Raw genomic sequence first — 9,512 nt, 5'->3', positions numbered from 1 at the left:
ACTTGTGCGCCCTGCCTTACTTTCTACATTCGTTTCCTGGTCCTTACCGAGCGGGCGTCCCCGGTCGGTTGGGGTTCGGCGCATCCCCGATCGGAGATGCAGGTCAGAGTCGGAAGTAGTGCCTTGGCCAGGCCTTCCGGTCGGAAAGGCTGTCCGGAGGCGGGCTAGAGACCGAAGTGAGTGCTCCGGTCGAAGAGGCGGGCCGGAGTCAGAAAGCGAGCGTTGTTCCTCCTCGGTCAGGCCTCCCGATCGGAGATTCGATCGCCCCTCTGGCCTATCATTTAGGTACTTGGGCCGGCCCATGAGTTGTGCGTTTGTCTGCTTGGGCCGAGCTTTTGTTGGAGGCCGGTCCGCGAGGGACCCTGGATTTATGAACCCGACAGGAGCCCCCGAAGGAGCGCACCCGCGGGTGTAGCCCCCGGACGATTCGGGCAGAATCGTTTGGGGTTTTTTCGTGTTTCCAGCGAGGGAAGTTTTGTTTTGGTGGCGGGTGCGCGCGAGCGCACCCGCGGGTGTAGCCCCCGGGTGTAACCACTATTCAATATGCTAGGTGGAAACATTGGGTTGTTGGCTCATGCATTCGTAATTTCGTATCGACTAGTAGGGACTAAAAAAACAAATAAAGGCCAAGTAGCAGTAGCAGCCATCGATTCAGAGAGAAGTGCACAAACGTTTTCAGAGAGAACTTTCTATCTCACCGGCCCATCTTTTTTTTGTGGTTATATGCTTAATAGGATGTGTATTCTCAGCTGTAGTAGATGATGAAACTTTTTCTAATACTGATGTTCTTTGTATGCATTTGCAAGCAACATGCTGTCATCGTACAAGAGACCTATGAGTCTTTCCAAAACCAAAAGAATATGTTATATATACTAAGCTCTTTATCATTGTGCCCTCTTGTTTCAATTATATTGTATAAGTTGTTTTCTCGATCTAAGAATGCGTGGCAATCATCATTGTGCTCATTTTAACAATATAATATAATATTGGTCCTCAACATTATAGGGATGGAAGCCAGGTTATCCTTGACAGAAAATTTTTGAGTGCTTGCTGCTTAGTACTGAACTTCGGTACTTGGTGAACAATTGAACAACATGCGCATTTGAACCCTACAACGCCTTTTTGTTTGCACCCGGAAGAATCACTTATGGGACTGAGTTAGGAAGAAACATGACACAGTTCCGCCCCATAGGGCTGCACATCATCCCCAAGAGGAGAGGGCAAACAAACAACTCAAAGATCAAAATAAAATAAAATTACATGTTTTCCAAGTTTTGAAAGGCCCGCTGCCGCTGCTCCATGTCTTCTTTTGTTCATAGCACCACCATTAGAGGCGTTTATGCTATCATTGTGGAAAATTCTCCGGTTTCGTTCTTTCCGTATATCCCACATGACGTAGATGCATAGGCCGTGACTAGCAACTTCTCACCAGTTAACGATGCAGGTGTGACTAGCTACATGGAGATGTGGCGAGGTAGAGAGAATCCTTGCCACACTAGGACCTGCCTCCAAACATCTGCAGTGAAAGGCAACTTAAACATAAGTGAAGACCCGTTTCCTGTTGACCATGACAAAATGCACAAAGAGGTTTGATGTGGCCATCCTCTTTTTGCTAGATTGTTGGCCGTCAGGATTAATTAATTAGGGTCCAAGCGAAGAGCTTGCATTTGTTTTCTACCTCTGCTTTCCAAATACCTCTGCTTTCCAAATCAAGTTGTTGCGGAATGGTTCAAAAGACCCCGCAAATGAAATTGGATTTGGTATGCCAACTTTGTGGTATATTTTTCATTCGGAGTCCATTTCCGGTTAATGGAGTTCTCTACTTTTGGTTGTATGTGCACATCTGAAGCCAAATCCACAGGGAGATGAATTCCACGAGCTAAGTATAGCATCAGTTATTCTATCCCGCAGTGATCTGATCTCCACGCATTTGTTCTGTAGCTCTTAGATGACAGATTTGTTCTTGTGTTTAACTAGGGTGTATAAATTTGGAGCAGTTATTGTTGGAGCCTTTCCTTGGAGCCACCTGTTGTGCCAAAATTTGACTTTTTTCAATTACCCACAGTGACTATGGTGGATCAGTTGAAAGGCATGTACCTGTGGCGTCTCAAGGGGTGTTCATGCCAACCCAACGTTTGGAGTCATTGAAGAAGAAAACATACAAAAAAATGCCAGAGTAGTTATACATTCTAGAAAAAAAATACATTGTGATTAGTTATGTTAGCTCTTGCAGCCGAAGAAAAAATACATTGTGATTACTGATTAGTTATGTTAGCTCTTCTAGCAGAAGAAAAAAAATTGTGATTAGTTATGTTAGCTCTTCCAACAGAACAAAAAAAACGGTACATTGTGATTAGTGAAGTTAGCTCTTCTAGCAAGAAAATTTTTTAAAAAACACAAAAAAAATGAAGTTAGCTCTTCCAGCAGAAGAAAGAAATAAATTGTGATTAGTTAAGAAAAAAATTAAAAAAGACACAAAGAAAATGAAGTTAGCTCTTCCAGCAGAAGAAATAAATAAATTGTGATTAGCTATGTTAGCTCTTCCAGCAGAAAAAAAATACAAAAAAACACAAAAAGAATTGTCTGAGCCCAGGTTCGAACTGGGGACCTTTAGTGTGTGAGACTAACGTGATAACCAACTACACCACCCAGACGCTGTGCTGGCCCCTTAGATCATAGAAATGAACACACATGTGAATGGACCTCAACAAACTATATGTGCATGTGGTTTTCCAAAGAAAAGAATACTGCATGCTTCAACGGTTGAACCCCTGTACCCCCAGAGAGACCTGAACACTGGTGCATTTCGGTGCTAATCACCATGTCCCTCTGAATCATCTGCTTACAGCATTATAATCTGATCAGGAAGCGCATGCACGTGAATGGGAAGAGATGCGGCGACACCCTGACAGGTGAATGGACACGCATTATAATGTGAAAGTTTGGGAGTATATTTGCTTAAAAAGCAAACTTTTTTTTAAAAAAAATAGTTTCTTAAAAATGATCTTATTTATAGCTTTTGCCAGTGTTTTTTTTTCCTTTCAGCTTCTCAGTTCTCACCGAAGCTCAAACAAACACGGCCAATAAGAAGAAATGTTATTTATTTTGTTTAGCATGAAGATCGAGCTGCATGCATATAGATATACGCACATGTCACAAGCTAGTTATTTACTAATAAAATAATAATAAGCACATTCACAAATCGCAGGGATGAATCATGAAAGCGGGGCATGGCAGCCGCCTCCTTGCTCAGTTGCTCTTGGCCTTGGTCTCCTGCTGCCCCAGGAACGACAAGTCGACATTAGCGTCGCTGTAGTAGAGGCAGGGGTGCTGCTCGAACCCCTGCGCTTGCCGAGCACCTCTCTGCCGCCGAGCACCAGCTCCCGGTTGCTCATCGGCGCCGGGTGCGCCGCCAGTACGACCTGCAGCGCTCCGCTGAACGCCCCGTGCGCCTGCTTGCTGCCGTCCCCTGGCACGTCCACCGACAGCTCGTCCTTCTGGCACCTGCTCAGCAGGATCCCGGAGTCGTCGGCGTGCGCGGCGCCGCTGCTGTTGCCGCCGTGGTGGTCGTGGCGGTGGAAGCGGAACTTGGAGCTGGCGTCGTCGCCGAATAGCGCCACGAGGTGGTCGGCGACGTGGTGCGACGCGCCCACGCCCGACGCGCCTGACAGGAGGTGGCCGAGCACCACGGCGTACGGGAGTGATAGCAAATAGAATATGTGAAATACACGATGTATTACTCAGAGACAAGAGTTGTGTACATATAGGCACGATGAGGAGCCGGATACGGCAGGCCCATGGGCCGTGACACGTTTACAATCTAACACTCCCCCGTAGTCGGAACTGGGAGCACCGTGAACATTAAGACTGGACCTAAACTCGACGAAGACAGACGTCGGGAGCCCCTTGGTGAAGATGTCGGCATACTGTGAAGTAGTAGGAACATGTAGAACTCGAACTTCTCCAAGAGCGACGCGGTCACGAACGAAGTGTAGATCAATCTCCACATGCTTGGTCCGCTGATGCTGAACGGGGTTGGTGGATAAATAAACGGCCCTGACATTGTCACAATACACAACTGTAGCTCGTCGAAGAGGGCAATGGAGCTCAAGAAGAAGCTGTCGTAACCAGCACGCCTCCGCAACCCCATTGACAACAGCGCGATACTCAGCCTCTGCACTGGATCTGGATACAGTTGCCTGATGCTTCGAGGACCAGGAAACCAAGTTGTCACCTAAAAAGACGCCGTAACCAGAGGTGGAACGACGAGTCTTAGGACAGCCGGCTCAATCAGCATCGGAGTACACAGTGAGATCAACAGGCGAGGTGCGATGGAGGTGAAAGCCAAGCTCCAAAGTTCCCTGGATGTAGCGCAGGATGCGCTTCATGGCGGCGAGGTGAGGCTTTCTCGGATCATGCATATATAAATAGATCTGCTGAACAGCATAGGCAATATCAGGACGGGTGAAGGTGAGATACTGAAGCGCACCAGCGAGACTGCGATAGTGTGTTGGATCAGCCACGGGAACACCATCAGCAGACAACTTGGCGTGAGTATCAATAGGTGTGCTGCACGGCTTGCAGTCACGCATACCAGCACGGTCCAAAATATCCAGCATATACTGCTTCTGAGAGAGGAACAACTCATCAACCCAACGATCAACTAAAACACCCAGGAAATGATGGAGAGCACCCATATCAGTCATAGAGAATTCCCGCTGGAGAGCTGCTATAATGCGCTGAAGAAAACTCTGTGACGAGGCGGTGAGAACAATATCATCCACGTAGAGAAGCAAGAAAGCTATGTCGGCGCCACGACGGTACGTGAAGAGTGAAGTGTCAGCCTTGGCCTCAACAAAACCAAGAGAGGTGATGTGACTGGCAAAGCGACTGTACCATGCACGGGGGGCCTGCTTCAATCCATACAATGACTTGTTCAATCGGCACACATGATTGGGGCGGGAGGAATCAACAAACCCAGACGGCTGCTGACAGTACACAGTCTCTGTCAATGTCCCATGAAGAAAAGCGTTCTTGACATCTAGCTAATGAATGGGCCAAGAATGGGACAGAGCAAGTGTGAGCACAACACGTACGGTAGCGGGCTTGATGACTGGACTGAAAGTCTCCTCATAATCAATGCCAGGACGCTGAGTGAAGCCTCTGAGAACCCACCTGGCCTTATAACGATCAAGAGAGCCATCAGGCAAAAACTTGTGACGATAAACCCATTTACCAGTGACGACGTTCACACCCGGTGGACGGGGAACCAGAGTCCAAGTGTCGTTGGCCAGGAGGGCATCAAACTCCGCCTGCATCGCTGCTCGCCAATGAGGATCAGCGAGAGCAGAGCGAAAGGTCTTCGGCAATGGAGAGAGCGTCGCTGCGTGCAGGTTCAAGCGATCAACCGGCTGAGTGAAGCCGGACTTGCCCCGAGTCCGCATGCCGTGATCGTTGACCACGGGCTCAATGGGCTGGTGCCGCGTGGAGACGGTGCGGCCTCCTCTGCTGGCAGCAACCTGTGACGAGGTGTCAGCAGGGGCAGCAGAGGACGCCGAGCTGGGCGCCAAGCCGGGCGCCGAGGCAGGCACCGAGCCGGCCATCGATGCAGGAGGAGAGCCGGGCGCCGAGCTGCCTAGTGTTGAGCCAGCACCGCCGGGCGCTGTCGTGCCGCCCATGCTGGAGCCATGCTCGACAGCAGGCGGCTGGTCGGCCGGTGGTGGCGCACCAGTAGGAGTACCTGCAACCACAACACTAGGCCCGATGGGCATAGTGGAAGAGTCATCATCGTTCAAAAAATCGAGAGTGGCGGGATCCGAGGGGGAGGTCGACATCTCAGAAAAGGGAAACAGGGATTCATCAAACACCACATGGCGAGAGATGATGATCCGGTTAGAGTGGAGATCAAGACATCGATAACCCTTGTGATTGAAAGAATAGCCAAGGAAGACACAGAGAGATGAACGAGGAGACAATTTATGTGGAGCAGTGGAAGATAAATTGGGATAACAGGCACAGCCAAAAACACGAAGATGTGTATAGGTGGGATGGGTGCCATGGAGAGCAAAAAATGGTGTAAGGCTGCCGAGGGTCTTGGTGGGGTGACGATTTAGAAGATAGGTGGCAGTGTGGAGGGAGTCAGCCCAATAGACCGGAGGGAGGCTGGCCTGAAACAGTAGCGAGCGCACAATATTATTAATGGTGCGAAGAGTGCGCTCGGCTTTACCATTTTGCTGGGAAGTGTAAGGGCACGACATGCGAAGGATGGCACCATGGGAGAGGAAGAACGTGCGGGCCGAAGAGTGATCAAACTCACGACCATTGTCGCACTGGACGGCCTTCACGGGAGTGCCAAACTTTGTACGCACGTAGGCACAAAAGTTAGAAATAGTGGCAAAGGTGTCGGATTTAAGGCGAAGCGGAAATGTCCAAGCATAATGAGAAAAATCATCAATAATTACGAGATAATATTTGTAACCGGACATGCTAACAATGGGAGATGTCCAAAGATCACAATGTATTAAATCAAATCTGTTGACAGCACGAGAGCTAGACGACCCAAAAGGAAGGCGAACATGGCGCCCTAACTGACAAGCATGACATATGTGTTCATGTTTGGGTTTATTACATGAAATAGCCTGGGTGCTAATAAGCTTGGACAAAGCTTCGGCGCCAAGATGACCGAGACGACGATGCCACAAGGTGGAAGTAGGAGTGGCGGCGAGGGCAGGTATGCTGGTGGGCGGGAAGAACGGGTATAGATCACCCGTGCTATTGCACCTGGCGATCACGCTCCGTGTTTGTAGGTCCTTCACAGAGAGGCCAAACGGATCAAACTCGATGGAACAATTATTGTCAGTGGTAAACCGACGAACAGAAATCAAGTTCTTAATAATGCTAGGAGACACTAAGACATTATTTAGAACAAGAGAGCGATGCGGTGTAGAAAACGAGTATGAACCAGTAGAGGTAATGGGCAAAATAGCACCATTACCGACAATAATAGAGGAAGGACCAGACAAGGAGGGTGAACGAGGAGACGAGAGAATACCAGAGTGGGCGGTCATGTGAGAACTGGCACCAGAATCAGCATACCACTCGGCGGGGTTGGGCGGCGGCGTCAGGGACATGGTGTTGAAGTTGTTGACGAGTGACGCCTGATCCCAAGACCCACCGGCCATGGGGTTCCAGGGCGCGTACAGCGGCGTCCCGGACGAGGAAGAAGCCGAGGAGGGGCTGATGCAGGAGCCCCTCCACCGTACCCAAAACTAGGAGGTGGTGGCTGGTAGTAGAGCCCCTGGTACGGCATCATGTGAAGCGCCGGTTGGAGCTGGTCGAACGGCACGGATGGAGGGCGCAGCACGTGACTAGGGAGACCGCCATAGCCATGAGGCCAAAGCTGCACGGTGCCAGACCATGGGTTGATATGGCCGGACCCGGGGGTAGGCGGCGCACCAGGACGTGGTCCAGAAGAGCCGGACTTGGTGCCGTTGTGGCCGCTATTGCCACCGTTGCCGCCGCGTCCACGACGGCGGTTGCGTGATCCACCCGATCCGCCCCATGATCCAGTGGGAGCAGCAGGAGGGCGTGGTTGATGCGGCGCCGCGATCAGCGCCTGTGTCCCGGCCGTGGCCGCGGGGGATGGAGTGCCGTCGTCCTGGACGTCGTTGACGTCGATCTCCTCGAGGAGCAGCAGCGTACGTGCCGCAGCGAACGTGGGAAACGGCCGCTGCATCTTCAAGTTAGACACCATGTGCCGAAATTTCCCGTTGAGGCCGCGGAGGAGGGTGAGGACGAGTTGCCGGTCGCCGATCGGATGGCCGAAGTCATTGAGGGAGGCGGCCATCGTCTCGAGGCGGCGGCAATAGTCCATGATGGAGAGATCGCCCTGCTTGAAGGAGCGAAATTCGGCCTCCAGTAGCAAGGCACGAGACTCGCGTTGCCCGAGGAATTCATCCTCGAGGTACAGCCACGCGTCACGGGCGGCGGGATCGCGGATCATCAAGGACTGCTGGAGATCGTTGGAGATGGTGCAGTAGATCCACGTAAGGATGCAGCAGTCCATGGTCGCCCACGCCGATAGATCGGGGTAGGAGCCATCGGAGAGGACGTGATCCTTGAGGTTGTACTTGCCGAGGACGACGAGGAACAGGGAGCGCCAGCGGCCATAGTTGTTGGCCGGCTTCTCCAACGTCACAGGGACGAGGATCTTGATATTGAGGACAACGATTGCCTGGGTGTGGAGGGTGGCATTCGCTGCCTCCTGGGCAGCAAGTTCCTTGTCGAGGGCAACAGCAGCCTCGCGTGCTTCCTCCGCGCGGCGCTTGGCAGCGGCTGCAGCAGCAGCATCGTCACCCATGATGGCCACGCACGCGATCTGCAGGTCCTGGCGAGATGCTCAGCAGCAGGAGAGGGGCGCCCGGCGAGTTGGCTCAGCAGCGGGTAGGGTAGGCCGGCGATGGATCGGCGGCGGCCTAGGGTGTGGTGGAGCCGGCGACGAAGTCAGCGGCGGCTAGGGTTTGCGGAAGCGCGGTCGCAGGAGCGAACCGTCTTTGATACCATGATAGCAAATAGAATATGTGAAATACGCGATGTATTACTCAGAGACAAGAGTTGTGTACATATAGGCACGATGGGGAGCCGGGTACGGCAGACCCATGGGCCGTGACACGTTTACAATCTAACAGGGAGGAAACGGCCGGCGTAGACGGTGTGGGCGTGGAGGTCGGGGTCAACGGCTGCGTCAGGGCCGATCTGCTCCTCCTGGTCGATGAGGCCGCCGCTGTAGCACGATTCGGACACCATGGTGAAGGTGGCGCCCCGCGGCACGCGGTCCACCAGCTCCCGGAAGTCCACGTCTGCGCGCGCGCGTGCATGCAAGAATGTCAATCAGATACTCAGATGTGACTGTGAGAAACGACGACGACGCACCAGCCATGCGTGCATGGGAGTGCTTGGACGTGCGTAGACACGGACCTGTGATGAGGTTGAAGTCGCAGGGCACGATGGCCTCGTCGTCGCGGCCGCCATGGCCACTGATGGGCGGGATGAGCGTGCCGTGGCCGCTGAAGTGGAAGAAGAGCACGTCCCCGGGCGTCGCGCGTGCCACCATGTCGGCCAGCACGCGCTTGACGTTGCCGCCTGTGAGCCTGTCGGGAGCACGCCGGTGCCGCTCTCGTGGTCGTCGGTGAGCTCGGTGACGTCGCCTGGCGCGAAGCCGAAGGGGTCGAGGAGGACGGCGCGCATGGCGTGGACGTCGTTGATGCAGCCCTGCAGCTCGTTCTCCGTGCTGGCGTAGTTGCACCCCACCAGCGTGGCCAGCATCTTCTTCTTCACCGCCTCCATTGCTGTGCTTCTTCTAGCTCTAGCTCTAGCTCTACCTCTACCTGTGGTGCAGTGAGATGAGATATCGATCTCTGCCTGATCACCTGTGTCCATTGGATACGCGCGTTGTCATCGTTCATTTGTTGCTTGCCTTCTGTGGATGCAAGCTCAGGACACATTTGCCTTTG

The 9,512-nt window shown here is 52.5% G+C and overlaps 1 non-coding gene and 1 pseudogene across 1 annotated transcript; both read right to left on the bottom strand.

The window, feature by feature from the left end:
• Positions 1 to 2,580: 2,580 nt before the first annotated feature.
• TRNAV-CAC (transfer RNA valine (anticodon CAC)) lies at positions 2,581 to 2,654 on the bottom strand. The gene has a single exon. It is a non-coding gene; the product is annotated as a tRNA-Val (tRNA).
• A 595-nt stretch (positions 2,655 to 3,249) lies between these two features.
• On the bottom strand, positions 3,250 to 9,429 carry LOC136486209 (metacaspase-9-like; annotated as a pseudogene).
• Positions 9,430 to 9,512: the final 83 nt, after the last annotated feature.

Source organism: Miscanthus floridulus, chromosome 10, assembly GCF_019320115.1.
Source record: "Miscanthus floridulus cultivar M001 chromosome 10, ASM1932011v1, whole genome shotgun sequence".
In the NCBI taxonomy this organism is placed as follows: Eukaryota; Viridiplantae; Streptophyta; class Magnoliopsida; order Poales; family Poaceae; genus Miscanthus; species Miscanthus floridulus.
The sequence above is the reverse complement of the archived record's forward strand: the minus strand, read 5'-3'. Positions and strand labels throughout refer to the sequence as shown.